An 18,956-nucleotide genomic window follows, 5' to 3' on the forward strand; every position below is an offset into this window, starting at 1 on the left:
CAAGCGAAGCCGCATTTCGGAACAAGAAGAAGGGGAAGACCTCCACTGAGGGTGGAGATGCGAGCGAAGGAAGATTTCTTTCTATTCAGTTTCTCTTAATAAACAAAATTAACAATTGAATAGTAATTGTTATTAACCGGTATTAAGCTCATGAATTCTTAAATATTAAGTAAAATACTGAACACTCAAGTAAACATACAAACGTTGCATTCAACTACATTAGGCTATAGGAACCGCACGTGAAATACCGTTTTCTTACCATCGGATGCAATAGCTGGTGGAACTCAACGTCGTTCTGCTGTCGCTATACCGAATAGATTGCTTTTTCGGCAGAATCTTGTCGTTAGCCAAAACTGCGACAGTTTAATGACTTAAAATTATTTTGCTGTTATTTTGGCAGAACAACCCACTGGGTAAGTAATTGCTGCAATTGTAAAATATTTTTTCAAACTTTGTACTTTTCACAGCAGTCACCAAAACGTGTTCGATTGTCAGAGCCCATCATGTTTGTGCCTTTGCAGAAAACGTCAGGTCATATGAGTTTCTGCTGCAAACTTACAGTGGGGAATAAAGACGTGAACTTTTGCAAAAATTGGTTGCTGTTATGCTTTTCAAGCAGCAGGTACTCATATCATCTGATCACGTTCTGGTGACTGCTGTGTTTAGACAATTTATAAAAATAATTTACCATCGCTGCAGTAGAAATAATTTTTTATAACGCTGCGCGTTATTCTGTGACCAAAATAACAAAAATATAACAATAACTTTCGCGGTCAGATCACTCCAAAGACATGTAAAACAGAACAGAAAATTAACTTTTAACCTATCCAAAAGGTATGCAAGTGCAAACAAGTTGAGAGCGAAAATTTTGACTTCAAACATACAATTTTGGAATTTTCCCAACCAAGGACTGTATTTTCGGTGCAACACCATTAATTAAGTTACGTCTCTTCCTCACATTTTTATCCTCATAGCAGCTCCTTGCAGCTGGACTGGCCCATGTTCTCATGCTCCGACAAGGTAGTGAACCCAATATCGGTCTAGGTAGTGGTTTTGCTCATCTGCCGGAAAAGATTATATTTAAGAATAGGTTAAACTCCTGTCAGTGTGCCACGAGCCAAGGATGGTTGCAACGATCGGGTTGTTCCGGTTTATATCCCAATACTCGTGGACCTCGTAATTTTTGCAAAAATTTAGTCATCCTTCGATCCCCGCTCAAGCACACCTCCGCCACCTTCTAGCAGCAGTGCTACTCAGCAGGCCTCACCAGCCCCTTTTTTATACCCAGCTGAGCAGAGCTCACAGAGTATTTAACTTTGTTCGCATAACGGTAATCCGTAACGGCATAAACTAGTCGAGATAGATATAGACTTCTATATATCAAAATGATCTGGGCGAAAAAAGAAATTCATTTAGCCATGTCCGTCCGTCCGTCTGTCCGTTCGTCCGTAAACACGATAACTTGAGTAAATTTTGAGGTATCTTCATGAAATTTGGTACGTAGGTTTCTGGGCATTCATCTCAGATCGCTATTTAAAATGAGCGAAATCGAACTCCAACCACGCCCACTTTTTCGATATAGAAAATTTCGAAAACCCGAAAAAGTGCGATACTTCATTACCAAAGGCGGATAAAGCGATGAAACTTGGTAGGTGCGTTGACCTTCTGACGCTAAATAGAAAATTAGTAAAATTTTGGACAATGGACGTGGAACTGCCCACTTTTAAAAGAAGGTAATTTAAAAGTTTTGCAAGCTTTTATTTCGTAGTCGTTGACGAAATTTGGCAGGCACGTTACTCCTATTACTGTATGTGTGCTAAATAAAAATTAGCAAAATCGGATGACGAACACACCAACTTAAAAAAAAAGTCAAACTTTAAAAAAAAATTTAATATCTTTACAGTTTATAAGTAAATTATGTCAACATTCAACTCCAGTAATGATATGGTACAACGAAATACAAAAATAAAAGAAAATTTAAAAATGGGCGTGGCTCCGCCCTTTTTCATTTAATTCGTCTCGAATACTTTTAAGGCCATAAGTCGAACAAAAATTTACCAATCCTTGTGAAATTTGGTAGGTGCATATAATCTATGACTATAACTGTTTTCTGTGAAAATGGGCGAAATCGGTTGAAGCCACGCCCAGTTTTTATACACAGTCGACCCTCTGTCCTTCCGCTCGGCCGTTAACATGATAACTTGAGCAAAAATCGACATATCTTTACTACCTAAACTTATTTACTTATCTGAACTCACTTTATCTTTGTATAAAAAATAGCCGAAATCCGACTATGACCAAGCCCACTTTTCGATATCGAAAATTACGAAAAATGACAAAAATGTCATAATTCTGTACCGAATATGAAAAAAGAGATGAAACATGGTAATTGGATTGGTTTATTGACGCAAAATATATCTTTAGAAAAAGCTTTGTAAAATGGGTGTGACACCTACCATATTAAGTAGAAGAAAATGAAAAAGTTCTGCAGGACGAGATCAAAAGCCCTTGGAATTTTGGCAGGAATACTGTTCGTGGTATTACTTATATAAATAAATAAGCGGTAACCGACAGATGATGTTCTGGGTCACCCTGATCCACATTTTGGTCGATATCTCGAAAACGCTTTAGTCGCCACAACTTCGTATGCGCATTTCTCTGCCATCTTGCTCACAGCAATCCAACAATCTATTTGTCCGCACATTCGTGGAACTAAATTCCTAATGGAAGGCTCTTCTCCAAAAACCCTGTTTACAGATAGTCTTTCGCCGTGAAACGAGGGCAGTGAAACATTGCATGTTCTGCGCTTTCCAATTCGGAGGACAGTTTGGACAGAAATGAACCTCCTCTATCCCACGCTTATGTAGATATTCCTTGAAGCCGCCGTGCCCGCTCAATATCTGTGTGAGGTGGTAATTTAGTTCGCCGTGTTTTCGCTTGTACCATTCCGTTATATTCTGGACTAGCATGAAGTTCCAGCGCCCTTTTGGGCATTATTCGCGTAAGGGATCCACTAACTCTAGAAACTTTCTCCCCCACCGCCCTGAAATGCTCCCTAAAAGGTAGTTTTGAGTCAATGATTACTGCTAGATATTTCAAGGAAGGCTTTGAATTTATTTGTTATCTCCTATGGTTAGGACCAACTCATCCACAGACCGCTTTAAGCTCACCAGAACCACTTCTTTCTTATTGCTAGCCATCTCCAGCCCCATGTTCGTCAACCATTCCTTTATTCTTCCCACGGCGTCACTACATAATGCTTGGAGCAGAATAAGTTCTTGGCCACTGCTACTACGACAATATCCGGCTCGAAGGACCATGTACAATTTCGTGGTGGCGACGGCGCGACGGCGCGCACCCACGGAATTGTATAAGAATAGGATTAGGCAGGAAAAAAGGAGAAAATAAGAAAAAAATGAACGTGAGATTACGTGTACCTTTGCTGGCTACTGGATTCAAAGGGGACGAGCCTCTTTGCGATATGAGCCGATGAACCCACGATACAGCTCCTTCGTTGGGTTTCCCGGCAACAAAGTAGATGTACCGCGGGCTCACAGCGGTAAAAATCTAAGATACATACGTACTACCACTCACATATGCTTGTATGTATTAGTGATCACAAGCATATGTGGGTGGTAGTAAACGAAGGAAAATAAACTAAAACAAGTAAGGAAGGCTAAGTTCGGGTGTAACCGAACATTACATACTCAGTTGAGAGCTATGGAGACAAAATAAGGGAAAATCACCATGTAGGAAAATGAACCGCGGGTAACCCTGGAATGTGTTTGTATGGCATGCGTATCAAATGGCAGGTATTAAAGAGTATTTTAAGAGGGAGTGTGCCATAGTGCTATAGGTGGACACCTTTTCGAGATACCGCCATAAAGGTGGACCAGGGCTGACTCTAGAATTTGTTTGTACGATATGGGTATCAAATGAAAGGTGTTAATGAATATTTTAAAACGGAGTGGGCCTTAGTTCTATAGGTGGACGGCTTTTCGAGATATCGCCATAAAGGTGGACCAGGGCTGACTCTAGAATTTGTTTGTACGATATGGGTATCAAATGAAAGGTGTTAATGAGTGTTTTAAAACGGACTGGGCCTTAGTTCTATAGGTGGACGGCTTTTCGAGATATCGCCATAAAGGTGGACCATGGGTGACTCTAGAATTTGTTTGTACGATATGGGTATCAAATGAAAGGTGTTGATGAGTATTTTAAAAGGGAGTGAGGCTTAGTTCTATAGGTGGACGCCTTTTCGAGATATCGCCATAAAGGTGGACCAGGGGTGACTCTGGAATTTATTTGTACGATATGGGTATCAAATGAAAGGCGTTAATGAATATTTTAAAAGAGAGTGGGCCTTAGTTCTATAGGTGGACGCCTTTTCGGGATATCGTTATAAAGGTGGACCAGGGGTGACTCTAGAATTTGTTTGTACAATAAGGGTATCAAACGAAAGGTGCTAATAAGTATTTTAAAAGGGAGTGGGCCTTAGTTCTATGGGTGGACGCCTTTTCGGGATATCGTTATCAAGGTGGACGAGGGGTGACTCTAGAATGTGTTTGTACAATAAGGGTATCAAACGAAAGGTGTTAATGAGTGTTTTAAAAGGGAGTGGGCCTTAGTTCTATGGGTTGACGCCTTTTCGAGATATTGCCATAAAGGTGGACCAGGGGTGACTCTAGAATTTGTTTGCACGATATGGTATCAAATGAAAGGTGTTAATGAGGATTTTATAAGGAGTGGGCCTTAGTTCTATAGGTGGAAGCCTTTTCGGGATATCGTTATAAAGGTGGACCAGGGGTGACTCTAGAATTAGTTTGTACGATATGGGTACCAAATAAAAGGTGTTAATGAGTATTTTAAAAGGGAGTGGGCCTTAGTTCTATGGGTGGACGCCTTTTCGAGATATTGCAATAAAGGTGGACCAGGGGTGACTCTAGAATTAATTTGTACGATATGGATATCAAATGAAAGGTGTTAATGAGTATTTTAAAAGTGGGTGGGCCTTAGTTCTATGGGTGGACGCCTTTTCGATATATCGCCATAAAGGTGGACCAGGGATGACTCTAGAATGCGTTTGTACAATATGGGTACCAAACGAAAGGTGTTAATGAGTATTTTAAAAGGGAGTGGGCCTTAGTTCTATGGGTGGACGCCTTTTCGAGATATCGCCATAAAGGTGGACCAGGGATGACTCTAGAATTTGTTTGTACGATATGGGTATCAATTAAAAGATGTTAATGAGTATTTTAAAAGGGAACTGGCCTTAGTTCTATAAGTGGACGCCATTTCGAGATATCGCCATAAACGTGGACCAGGGGTGACTCTAGAATGCGTTTTTACAATATGGGTATCAAACGAAAAGTGTTGATGAGTATTTTAAAACGGAGTGGGCCTTAGTTCTATAGGTGGACGCCTTTTCGATATATCGGCATAAAGGTGGACCAGGGGTGACTCTATAATGTGTTTGTACAATATGGGTGTCAAGTTAAAGGTATTAATAAGAATTTTAAAAGGGAGTGGTGGTAGTTGTGTATGTGAAGGCGTTTTCGAGATATCGACCAAAATGTGGACCAGGGTGACCCAGAACATCATCTTTCGGGTACCGCTAATTTATTTATATATATAATACCACGAACAGTATTCCTGCCATGATTCCAAGGGCTTTTGATTTCGCCCTGCAGAACTTTTTCATTTTCTTTTACTTAATATGGTAGGTGTCACACCTATTTTACAAATTTTTTTCTAAAGTTATATTTTGCGTCAATAAACCAAACCAATTACCATGTTTCAACCCCTTTTTCGTATTTGGTATAGAATTATTGCACTGTTTTCATTTTTCGTAATTTTTAATATCGAAAAAGTGGGCGTGGTCATAGTCAGATTTCGGCCATTTTTTATACCAATAGAAAGTGAGTCCATATAATTATGTGAACTGAGTTTAGTGAAGATATATCGATTTTTGCTCGTGTTAATGGCCGAGCGGAAGGACAGACAGTCGACTGTGTATAAAAACTGGGCGTGGCTTCCACCGATTTCGCCTTTTTCACAGAAAACAGTTATCGTCCTAGAGTCTAAGCCGCTACAAAATTTCACAAGGATTGGTAAATTTTTGTTCGACTTATGGCATTAAATGTATCCTAGACTAATCAAATGAAAAAGGGCGGAGCCACGCCCATTTTGAAATTTTCTTTTATTTTTGTATTTTGTTGCACCATATCATTACTGGAGTTGAATGTTGACATAATTTACTTATATACTGTAAAGATATTAAATTTTTTGTAAAAATTTCACTTTAAAAAAAATTTTTCTTTAAAGTGTGCGTGGTCGTTCTCCGATTTTGCTAATTTTTATTAAGCATACATATAGTAATAGGAGTAACGTTCCTGCCAAATTTCATCATGATATCTTCAACGACTGCCAAATTACAGCTTGCAAAACTTCTAAATTACCTTCTTTTAAAAGTGGGCGGTGCCACGCCCATTGTCCAAAATTTTACTCATATTCTATTCTGCGTCATAAGTTCAACGCGCCTACCAAGTTTCATCGCTTTATCCCTCTTTGGTAATGAATTATCGAAATTTTTCGATTTTTCGAAATTTTCGATATCGAAAAAGTGGGCGTGGTTATAGTCCGATATCGTTCATTTTAAATAGCGATCTGAGATGAGCGCCCAGGAATCTACATACCAAATTTCGTCAAGATATCTCAAAATTTACTCAAGTTATCGTGTTAACGGACAGTCGGACGGACGGACGGATGGACGGACGGACGGACATGGCTTAATCAAATTTTTTTTTTGATACTGATGATTTTGATATATGGAAGTCTATATCTATCTCGATTCCTTTATACCTGTACAACCAACCGTTATCCAATCAAAGATAATATACTCTGTGAGCTCTGCTCAACTGAGTATAAAAGTTATGTAACGGGGGGGGGGGGGGGGGGGGGGGGGGGGAGATATATTTAGGCCTGTGGCCTAAACACCGACAATTTCCGTGCTTCCGGGAAGGTCGATTTGTAGCACCCCGTCATACATCGCATTCCAAAGAGTTGAACCTAGAACAGATCCCTGAGGGACACCGCCCGTGATGTTGTGCTTTCTTGGTCCCTCATCCGTATCAAAAAGGACTACTCTGTCACTTAGATAGCTACCAATTATTCGGAACAGGTAAGCAGGTGTGCCAAAGTTTCGTAGCGCTGTCATTATCTGCATCCAGTTCGCGGCATTTCTAATATCCAAAGTTATCAGTGCACAGAGCTTCCTTTTAGTTTGGCCTCCAGTTATGGCTCCACGGGCTATATTGACAACTGTTTGTATTGCATCTATCATGGATCTCGATTTTCGAAATCCAAACTGACTATTTGACAAGCCACCTGGGCTTTGCAGGGTCTGCTGCAGACGCCCACTAATAATACATTCGAGAATCTTTCCTATTGAATCCAACATACAAAGTGGCCTGTATGAAGATGTCTGGTCGGGCATCTTACCGGGTTTCAGCAATAGAAGAAGTCTTTGACATTTGCATGAGCGGGGAAGACGCCTTCTTGGAAACAAGCGTTGAACAGTTCCGTAAATACCGATGTTCTAGATCTTATCGCTGATTTAAGAGCTATATTTGGCACTCCATCGGATCCTGGAGACTTACTGTCCGCAACTCTTTGTGTTGCATATAGTACCTTCTGCTCTATTATTTCTGGGATTTCAATTCCTTCGAGAACCTCACTTTGATAGGTCCGGTAATCTTGTGTCGGAAAAAGAGTTTCTACGATTCTTCTCATTAGTATCGGGAATATAGGCTGCTCTGATTTCCGCCCTTTAATTTTCGCCATCACCGTTCTGTAAGCCAGTCCCCCAGCATCAAGATCAGCACTATCCATCAGTTCCTTGAAGCAGGCTCTCTTGTTCTCTTTATAGTATTTTTAAGCGTCGTTCTTTGGGCTATGTAGGTATTGTGTAGCTCATCATATCGTGGCGACGAGCGTGACCTCTGTGCCCTTCGCCGTGCCTTGTGACATTTTCTACGCTCCTCCGCTATTTTCTCGTTCCACCAATATACCGGAGTACGATTTACTTTTGCGCGACTTCTGGGCATGGCAACATCACACGCCATACCTAATGACTTTGATATTTGAAACCAAAGATCTTCCGCATGTGTCCTTCGTATTACGGCATCGTTCCATACAACATCAAATACTTCTGGTTCAAAAAGGTGTTGTTTCCATCTTATTCTTTGCAGTTGGTTGGAGACGTTCCATGGTGCAGTTTCCACTAGCTCTAAGCTAATAGCTTTGTGGTCGCTGTGTGTGTAGACGTTACTGATGGACCATTTTGCCCGTCTCGTTATTTCGCTACTAGCAAACGTGATATCTATAATGAAGCGTCTATTGCCAGTGTCGAATGTATATTTCCCTGCCTCATTTAGAAGTTCTAGCCTCAGGGATGTAAGGCTTTCGAGAAGAACTCTACCTCTATCGGTAGTTCTACTAGTACCCCATACAGGTGACCATGCATTGAAGTCTCCACATATTACCCTGTGCTTCTATGGTCATCCCAAGAATCATGTTCTCAAACTCTATACTACTCATGCTCGGAGGTGCATATCAACTAAAAATGTATATTCCTTTGATTTTTGCCCACGTGAATCGTGCCACTGTTAGTGCTATCTTTTCCTGCGGAAGAAGTCTTCGTGGTATCCAAATTGAGGCTTTCCCAGCTGAGTCCGTGAGCCAGCTTTGCTCCTGATTATTTTTGTATGGCTCAGAGAATACCGCTAAGTCAAATCCTCCTTCAAACATTGTTTGGGATAAGAGGTATTGGGCCGCTTCACAGTGGTTTAAATTGAGTTGTAACAATCTCATAGGGCAACCTGGCTGCTTCCTTCCCGTTGTGGGTATCTAAAACTGCCTGACGAATGTTCTCCCCCACATAACGCACATTTCGGTACGTTGGAGCAGTTCGCAGCCTTGTGTCCCTCCTGACCGCATTTCCTGCAAAGTTTTGACCTATCTATAGTCTCTTTGCACTTCTGGGCTATATGTCCATAGGCCCAGCACCTATAATAGTATCTATCCTGTTTCACCTCTCTAATTCGACAGATACCTATCCTACTCTTATTCTTTGTGCCTTTAGAACAACTTTAGCATCATCCGCTGTAAGGCTTACAAGTGCCGATTTTGTACCGCTGTACCCTGTGCGTAAACTTTTTATGGCAGTTGAATCAGGCCGTTCTATCCTACATTGCTGATGGTTCGCATCACAAATCTCATCCGGTGTAGTTATTTCATCGAGGTCTCTGAACTGTAGCGTGATCATTTGAGATTTTGCTGAGACCTTCGCTGACTCCTTTAGCACTGCTTCAATCTCCGCTTGGTACGTGCTTGTCTTTCCTTCTTGGGCTCTTTTAAGGTGCAGCAACAAATCTCCTTTACCGTTCTTCTAATTGTTTTGACATCACCCCTAGGGCTTTTAGTTCATCGCAACTCCTCACTTTTCGCAGTATGTCAGCATACGTAGCATCTCCAGCCTTCGAAATTATGATTGCAACCGGCCTGGCTTTAATCATTTTCTTCCTAATCACCTTTTTGGGTTTGGCTACCTGCCACTCTCCCGACTTTTGAGTTGTGGCGCCTTGTGTCCTTTCGGCCTTTTTCTGGTTCAGTGACGCTTGCGATTTTACTCGCTTGTGACTCTCCTCATGTCTTGGCGTAATATCCTTGGCTGAGATCGTGGGATTGGCTACTTGATTTTCCCTTGTCGAATTCTTCCTCGGTCTCTTTCCTGGGGGTGACGAGCTTCCATCCTTAGTCGTATCATTCGAAATTATTTTCTTCTTTAGGTCCTTTACCTCCAGCGCGGACTCTATGTACAATGCCTTGATTATGGAGGCTAAGCGCTTAATTTCAACGTGTATGTTATTACGCCCTTTAAAAAACTCAAACAGATCATCAATTGATCTCCCTAGCTTGGTCATCTTGTTTTCGATCCCTAAATGGGTTGAACGTAGCTTCCCTATCTTGATTTTATTTTGGTTAATCACACTGGTCGACGGCCAAAATTTACCAGAGATGCCGTTACGGAATTCGAATGTAAAACCACCCCCTGATTTCGAAAATCGAGTTCAGTTTTGATTCTATGGTACCGTTTTTGAGATATTTGCAATTTACCGTTATTCGAAAAAACCAAAAAGATGGCTCCATTTAATTACGTATATCTCACGAACGAGTCAAGCAATTGCAAATAAGTTTACAGAATCGGAAAGACGATAAAATTTGCTATAAATGCATAATACATTGTTTTTTGCTCAGCTATATAGTTTTCGAGATATTAGCTCATCATTTCAGATTTTTGTTTTTTTTTATGAAAAAATATGAAAAAAATTACTCTTTGCGAGGGCAGCATTCCAAAACCACAACTTTTTTCTTTACATAAAGCTCCGTTTAATTAGAAAAAAGATAAGCTATCACTGAAGAAAATCGATGTAAAACTACGTAAGTTATAAGCGATCAAATAAAAATACCCAGGTTGCGCAACTTCAATGTATGTATATATACATATATGAAAGGTATAAAGTGCAAATGGGATATTATCCGGATAAACGAATAACACCATAGCAATAATAATACTTTTTCTTTAAATAAATCAAATAGTACTTTTAATACTCGAATTGTTTTATAGTAGGTAGAGTGGTTGCATCGAAAGGAAGAGTGGTTGGGTTCGAAACCTGCTGTAGGCATGTAGTTATAAACATCTATTTCCGTCACTTATGGGTAAGTATGCAGGTAGATTTTCAAAATTATTAGACACAGAAAATTTTTAAAGCCTACATCTAAAGCAGGTAGTATTTTCTTTTCCCGACTTCGTATAAAAAGGAACCTTTCTGTCTAGGTAAGATTTAATTTTTTCGCCGGAGATAGTTCAGTTCATAAGTCAAATTACAAAACCGTGATTTATTAAAAAAAAAATAAAATGAGTAAAAGGATGCGAGAATTTGAGTGTAATAACGATCCAGATATGTTCTGTTTCATGTGGCGACGACGAGTGTTCTCAGATCATATCAAAACTTTATACTCCAAGTATTTTGGCATTGAGCCTAAAAATGCTGAAAAACCATGGACATCGTGTCGAGTAGAATTGATTCAGTCGGAATCAGGACAACAAATAAAATTTGATACACCAATGATATGGAGAGAACCTACTTGCAATTCAATAGAGTGTTATATTTGTCAAACAAAAGTACTTGGCGTTGGAAGATCAAGAAGAGTAACATATGCCAGCGTACCTACAGTGACATTACCAGTACTACATTCAACGGCAGTTGCGGATCCAGTTCCATTGTCAACAGTAATATCTGAGTGCGGGGAATCAAGTTGTACTGAATTTCGCATGGGAAACGAGAGAAACGTTCTGTCACAAGCACAACTTAATGATTGGATAAGAGATTTGGAACTATCCAAGGAAAAGGCCGAGATCCACACTTCTCGTATGCAACAATTTAAATTTGTATCATCCGATGTTAAGGTGATATATTGTAGAACTCGTCACGAACCATTTTCCAAACACTATACCAAGAAAGACAGTATATGCTACTGCAACGACATTCCTGGTATATTCAAAGAGTTTGGTCAAACATATGATTCAAAAGAGTGGCGATTGTTCATACACAGCAATAAACTGAGTTTGAATGCTGTATTATTGCATATTGGTAACAAAAAGCCTTCTATCTCGATCGTACATGCAGTAAATACAAAGGAATCCTACGAGGAAATGCAAAAACTACTCAAATTTATCAAATATGAAGAGCATGATTGGAAAATATGTTCTGATCTCAAAGTCGTTGCAATGATATGCGGTCTACAAAGTGGCTACACCAAGCACTGCTGCTTCCTCTGCAAGTGGGATAGCCGAGCTCGTAAGGACCACTACGTCAGAAAGGATTGGCCGGAAAGAGTCGGCTTTACCGTTGGTGTGGATAACATCAAATACACCCCTCTTGTCAAGAAAGAGAAAATCATACTTCCACCCTTACACATCAGGCTTGGTCTCATTAAAAACTTTGTTAAGGCTTTGGACAAAGAAGGCGAAGCATTCGACTATTTGAAAACAAATTTTCCAGATATTTCTCAAGCCAAGATAAAGGAAGGTATTTTTGTCGGACCACAAATAAAAAAGTTGATCAACAATAATCAATTCAAAGGACTACTCTCATCAGTTGAGGCATCAGCGTGGGAATCCTTTGAAAAGGTCGTTGCTTCTTTTCTCGGTAGACACAAAAGCCCTAACTACGAGCAGATAGTGAATGATTTAATCAATAATTATGCGAAAATGGGTAAATATTAAAGGCCTATTAAAATTAATTTCCCAAAATTCTATAACTTGTTTACCTAACTAATATTTTCTTTCCAGGCCTAAATATGTCGTTAAAAATTCACTTTCTGCACTCACATTTGAGCTTTTTTCCGGCGACGAAAGTGACGAACATGGCGAAAGGTTTCATCAGCAAATGAAATTAATTGAAAATCGATATCAAGGATTCTGGGACGTCGCAATGATGGTTGAGCAAAAAACAATGTATAATGCATTTATAGCAAATTTTATCGTCTTTCCGATTCTGTAAACTTATTTGCAATTGCTTGACGCCTTCGTGAGATATGCGTAATTAAATGGAGCCATCTTTTTGGTTTTTTCGAATAACGGTAAATTGCAAATATCTCAAAAACGGTACCATAGAATCAAAAATGAACTCGATTTTCGAAATAGGGGTGGTTTTACATACGAATTTCATAACGGCGTTTCTGGTAAAGAGAAAAAGTTGAAATTCGTGGTCCAGTGTCATTTATGTGATTGGGTCCCCACTTGGGACCGCTGTCTTAATCCGGATGTACAGTCACCTTGAGTGATCCCGTGGTTATCTATGCGAAGGCAGGGAGGCCGCGTGAAGGTTGGCGCAGTTCCTTATGAAAACTGCATTCAGAGCCAGATCAGCGTTAATCGGGAGAATCTCATCCGAACCTGCACCACCAACTTAATGGTGACGCACTTCGAACGTACCCCAAGGCCTGCCAAGGTTTTAACGGGACGGAGACGAATGTCACATTCATTGTTTACTATATAGTTTGGCAGCTTAAATTGAGCTTATGTTGCGAATAGAGTGGAAGGCAGTGGACTAGGCAGTCGAATGTCATATAATGAAGGAATTGATGTTCGGAGTTTTTTGAAAATTTGCCCGAAATCCTGAATCACAAAAGGAGTGTAGTTAAGTACGAAAATAAAAAAATGTAGTTAGGTTTTGCTCCTTTTTTAGCAGGAGATTTTCATTTTAAAAATGTAATGTACAAACCAATGCTCATTCTATATCTTTTTTAGCAGAATATTTTCATTTTAAAAATGTAATATACAAACCAATGTTCATTTTATTACTCATTTTACCTATGGGGCTTCGCATAATCTTTACAATAACATGATTTTTATTTTTACGATTTATTCCTCATGAAAATAAATGAAACACGTCATTAATCATGTTTTTTACTTCTTATTTTATGTTAAAAATAGCAGAACTAAAATCTCAATGTCATACTACTTTTATATAATAAAAATGATTTAATGCATGCAAGCATTTTATACCTATGCATTACATCTTAACTTTCTCGCTATATAAGGTGAAAATTCCAGGGGCCGTTTTTACCATCTTCGGTTAACGCTAACAAGCTATTTGTTTGAAAGAAATCGTCTAGTTATTTGTCAAATAAAGTGTCATTTTGAAATAAAGCACGTTAAGAGTTTCCCTGCCATAGATAGATCGAAAATTTATTGAGGATTGCACTGCGACCATTGGTCTGTTGTGCCCTTATCAGATTGCGTCGCATTCCAGTAGGATATGTTCTGCAGGCTCTGCAGATCGATCACAAAAGATACATGAATACAAAATTATGTTTTTATTTAGTTGAACGGCGATAGAAGCTGGGATATTTTTCAGAAAATGAATGAAAATTCAAGAATTTATGGACAACTAGAAAAACTTCAGTTTTTTAATTATTTGTATGCTGCTTTGACGTTGCCGTTGCGTTGCTTATGGATTGGAAACATAATAATTAAAGCGCATCTGTTCAAAGTAAGATGTAGATGCAACGCAAGCGCCAAAACAACGCAAACGTCGCCTTAAAGGTCATTTTTAATTTTTTATTTCACTTAATAATTTCAATATTATATATGTACATACAATAATATAAGTCAAGGATGCACCTTAACGTTAAGCTAATCGTTTATCAAATAATTTCCACCGTTTCCGTTGAAACACTTCGAAATATTATCGATAAAGAAATTATCAAGATAAATTGTATCACGTTTTAACCGAAACGAAAAGTTTTCGTTAACGTTAAAAACGTTGCCAAAACGTGATAATTTATGTCTGAATTGTGCTGGCAATGCTATAGCCATGGTGAAGCCGTAAGGCGGTAACAGCGAGCGGACATACATACAAACTCTATGCAATTTGTTTGTGTAATTCGTTGGTGGTAATGTTAAAAATACTCCGAAAAATGTTCGTACTGTCAAAATTCATAAGAAAAGTTGCAATCAGCTTGGATAATGCTTTCACCTTTAATGACTCCGCCATCAAAATGGATAATATAGCATTGCCAGCATAGTTTGAAATTAATAATCAACATAAACGATTTGATTTCGTTTTGATATGGCAGAAAACGAAACAAAATCATTTCGTTAATTTGACGTTCTTAACGTTAATAAACGAAACGAAATGACTTTGTTTCGTTTATTAACGTTAATTATCGTAACGAAATGATAAATGCCTGATATATGTATATACAAACATAAATTCTTAATTTCATATATTCATTAAAGGAAGTATGGCTGCAATTCCAACGAGTTCTTGGACAACTCAAGGAGCGGTTTAAAGCAGCCATTCGCTGCCATGTACAAACGTTTTTCAAAATTATTTGAAACCTTCAAAGTTAAAATACATTGACAAATAGTTATTTCGCGTTTTTTGTAATCATTTACAATTCGCTTTCAGAATTCAATTATTTATATACTTTTGTGTCCAACGCTCACAAAACGTTTTCTGAAAGAAGTTAAAAAATATTTAATACTGAAAACGCACTTATATCGTTTTACAAAGCAAATTTTCTATAAGCTATTTTGAAAAACATTTACAGAAATGCTTGTTGGAAATATTTATGTACATGTCTACTACTATTGCAGTCGCTTGCATACTACTATTTCATTATTTAAAAAAAATTTAGTTCTGAAAAAATGCAACCATGCAACATGCATTTGACAAGTCATGGACGGACAAAATTTAATTATTCATCCAACTGCCGGTAAAGTATTTCTAAATTTTCATGTTATATTATTTGAAAACATTATATTATTAACCTATTATTATTTCTTTATATTTTCAGATTAAATGAGGGTATTTGTCGTTCCATTTTATTTAATAGTGCAATTACTAATCGTTTTTTTCTTACAGAGATCCATTGGACTGTCGTTGCACAACAACTTATTGTTTATACAATGTAAGTATAGAATATTAAATATACTTGTATAGAAACATATATTTATTATACTTTTTTTCAGCATAATGCCATATCGAAGATGCGTCCGGGGCTGTCCTTTGGGAACCACCCTTCACGAGTTTCCTGCGGAAGAAGAAATGTCTAGGTAAGTGAGTGGCTTCTGGGTAATAGTCTAGTTGAGGGGTCGACTGCTAATACGCTACCAAAAATATCGAGAGAGGTGTCAAACGACGTGTATAAATCTCGACAACAATAATCCGAAGGCGGAAAATAAAAATTGTATCTCTGTCCGGAGGTATTTGCAGTTTAAGTTGGCGATTTTCAAGTGGTTGTTGTAATGTTTACCCACAAAAAAAAAGGTGAACATAAGTGATTTGCGCGAATACATTTTTGGTCTCCAAACCGGTGTTGGACCGACCCAGGGTAATTTTTTATAAGCGCGGCCGAAGCCCGACAATGCAAAAAGGTGTTCTGCGCAAAAATACTATGGATTTCACCCCCGGTTTCGGAGGGACTCGTGGGTCATTCCGGTTTTTCGTTAATATCTTTTGAACGAGTTAAAATTTTTATTTTCCGGTTTCGGATTATTAATACTAATGTCAAGACGCGTCGTTTGACACCTCTATATTTTTGGACGCGTATTAGCAGTGTCATGCTGTCGTATAGAATTACCATAATTATAGGTAATAGTGTAGAATTTGGGTAAGAGTTCAGAACAAGGGGGGACCGCTAATACGCATCCAAAAATATCGAGAAAGTTAAGTGAAGTTGACAATTTTCACGTTAAGCACTGAAATAATTTTTCTATAAGCGTGGCCTAAGGTCGCCAACGCAGAAAGGCTGTGCAAAAATACAGGGATTCCACCCCCAGTTTCGTAGGTATCAGGTGTCATTTTTGGGGTTTTCGTTAGTATCTTTTGAATGAGTTAAAATTTTTATTTTCCGCCTTCGGATTATTAATATTGATATCAAGACCCGTTTTTTGACACCTGCCGGTATTTTTGGATGCATATTAGCATTAGAGCCGTGTTCTAGACTTTCTATTACTGAAATTTGTTTCACTGTATTTATTGTCAGTATAGCTATGGGGACTTTTTCGGGATTATTAACTATCTATTACGCAGTTAAAATTTATTGAAGAAAATATGTATTAAATACTCACATGAAAAGTCACGTAATGAAGAAATATGACAATATATTTTTTTTTATACAAAATTCAAAAACAAAAATTGCTATAATTTCAATAGGAATCATTTGGGGACTCTTCCGATATATTTTCTGGATGGCGTTCGGGAACCCGTCAGAAACATTTCGGAACTTTTTCGGCACTATTTCGGGATCCTTCAGGGATTTTCTTTATGTGGTTCTCTGGACCCGTCTAGTATCGAGTCGTTGTCATTTCGGGACTTCGGGATTATTTTGGGTCATTATAGAATAAACATTTAGGTTTCTCGTACTTTGTATAGAATATATATCGATTTGTTTATTTTTTTTTTTACAGAAACGAGCAACTGGTATGACAATTCAGAGTGGGTATTGTTTTTTTCTTTTTCAATTGATTACTTTTGCCCACCTCGCTTTAATTGCTTCTTAAATTTTTTTTCATACTAACAAGACGCTTTTCTTTTTCTTTTTTACTAATTATTCATTAATTCAAGTCATTCCTTTCTTTAGTTTCCCTTTTTATTTCGACATTTCTCGCCAATTCTTTATTTAATTGGTTCTCCTTCGTTTTTTTTTTTATTTTGTTTCTTTTTTATCTTAAATTAAGGGCGATTTTTCAATGTCTTTTTACCGCACATTGAAAAAACAACTAGGTATAATAAATTAATAAAGGCCACCTTTTTTTGTAGGCGACTTGAATGGATGCAGCTGCTGGGCGTAACTGGCTCAGCGAAAAAATTGAAACGTATTTTTGCATGCCGTCGGCATTTCTCCTCCCGCATGTTTAAAGGGAAGTATCTTTCAAAGGACGCTACTCCGGACTTAGATTTAAGTACGAATTCATCTGCAGTGGAAGTAGGCAGGGAAAACAACGGCTGTAGTAGAATACAGATAGAAAGTTCAGATTACCCCGCCGTACAATACCCCCTTATAGAACTAGGCGTTGAAGACTTCGTACCAATAGGTATGTCCAGAAATGTTGAAAGTGCCTCTACGTCAAATAATTATTTGATTGAATATGAGATACTTTCCGAGTCCATCCAACCAATTGGGTTTGAAGAACTTTCTTCTCCTTTAGTCAGTTCTGGGGTACAAACTGAGGCTTTTTTAACGGATGGCACTCCTAGGAAAAGAAAGTACCAGGAAGTTATTGAAGCCAAGGATGAGGAATTAGAGAGGCTACACAATCGGGTGGCATTTTTAGAAAAAAAAGTAGAAAGGCTAGAAGATAGTTCGCATTTACGGGAGAGGCACATCGCAGAGCTTTGCTGTGAATTACCTCCATACCTTGCTGTATGTGTGAGGAATAGTCTGAAAAACGGACCTAGAGCTCCTACTGGTCATCGTTTCGACAGAGATGTTATAACACAGGCTCTAGCGGTAAAGTTTATTTCACCGATTGCGTATAGGTATTTGAAACCAAATTTGGATTGGCCTTCTAGGAGAACTCTTGAACAATTTGTTCAAGAGTGGCCACGTTCCCCTGGCTGCAGTTCCAGCAGCATAAAAGCCCTGGAGCTAAGGAGTCGAGGTTTTTCCGACGCCCAAAAATATGTCTCGATATGCTGCGACGAGATGGCACTGAAGATAAATTTGCAATATGAGAAAAGTACTGATATGATTGTAGGGCTAGAAGATTACGGTGACGAAAACCGTACTTCTAGAGTAGCTTCGAGCGTTCTTTGTCTCTTAGTCCAAGGCATTGGTGGGGAGTCTTGGACCCATCCATTAGCTTACTTTTTTGTCCATGCGGTTTGTGAAGGAGATATTTTGAGGAAGTATATATTAGAGTGCATAACTCAGCTCCAGGGTATTGGTCTTCGTCCGTGCCATTTAGTTTGTGACCAAGGTCCAAACTTCGTCAACTTTGCCAAGATAGTAGGAGTAACATTAGATAGACCCATCTTTGAAGTAAATGGCGAAGAAATTTTCTTTTTCCATGATTCACCTCATCTGCTAAAAAGTACACGCAACTGTTTAGAAAATCCGAAAAATAGAGTTTCTTTTAACGGCCGCCCTGTGGACTGGTTAGATATAGTTCGTCTGCATGACCAATGCTCCACTTCAATTATAAAATGCACTCATAAATTGACTCCCGCCCACCTGAGACCAAATAGTTTTCAAAAAATGAGTGTAAAATTAGCTTCGCAGGTTTTTAGCAATTCTGTTGCAAGTGCTATGTTTGCCCTATATAGCTCTGGGTCGTTAAAAACTTCTAAGTCTCCATCGTTTTTCAACACGGCCGAGTT

The 18,956-nt window shown here is 38.6% G+C and overlaps 1 pseudogene; it reads right to left on the reverse strand.

The window, feature by feature from the left end:
* The window catches only part of LOC137245924 (uncharacterized), a 44,404-nt pseudogene extending 35,079 nt beyond the window's left edge, over positions 1-9,325 (reverse strand).
* Positions 9,326-18,956: the final 9,631 nt, after the last annotated feature.

This window comes from Eurosta solidaginis, chromosome 3 (genome assembly GCF_040869045.1).
Source record: "Eurosta solidaginis isolate ZX-2024a chromosome 3, ASM4086904v1, whole genome shotgun sequence".
In the NCBI taxonomy this organism is placed as follows: Eukaryota; Metazoa; Arthropoda; class Insecta; order Diptera; family Tephritidae; genus Eurosta; species Eurosta solidaginis.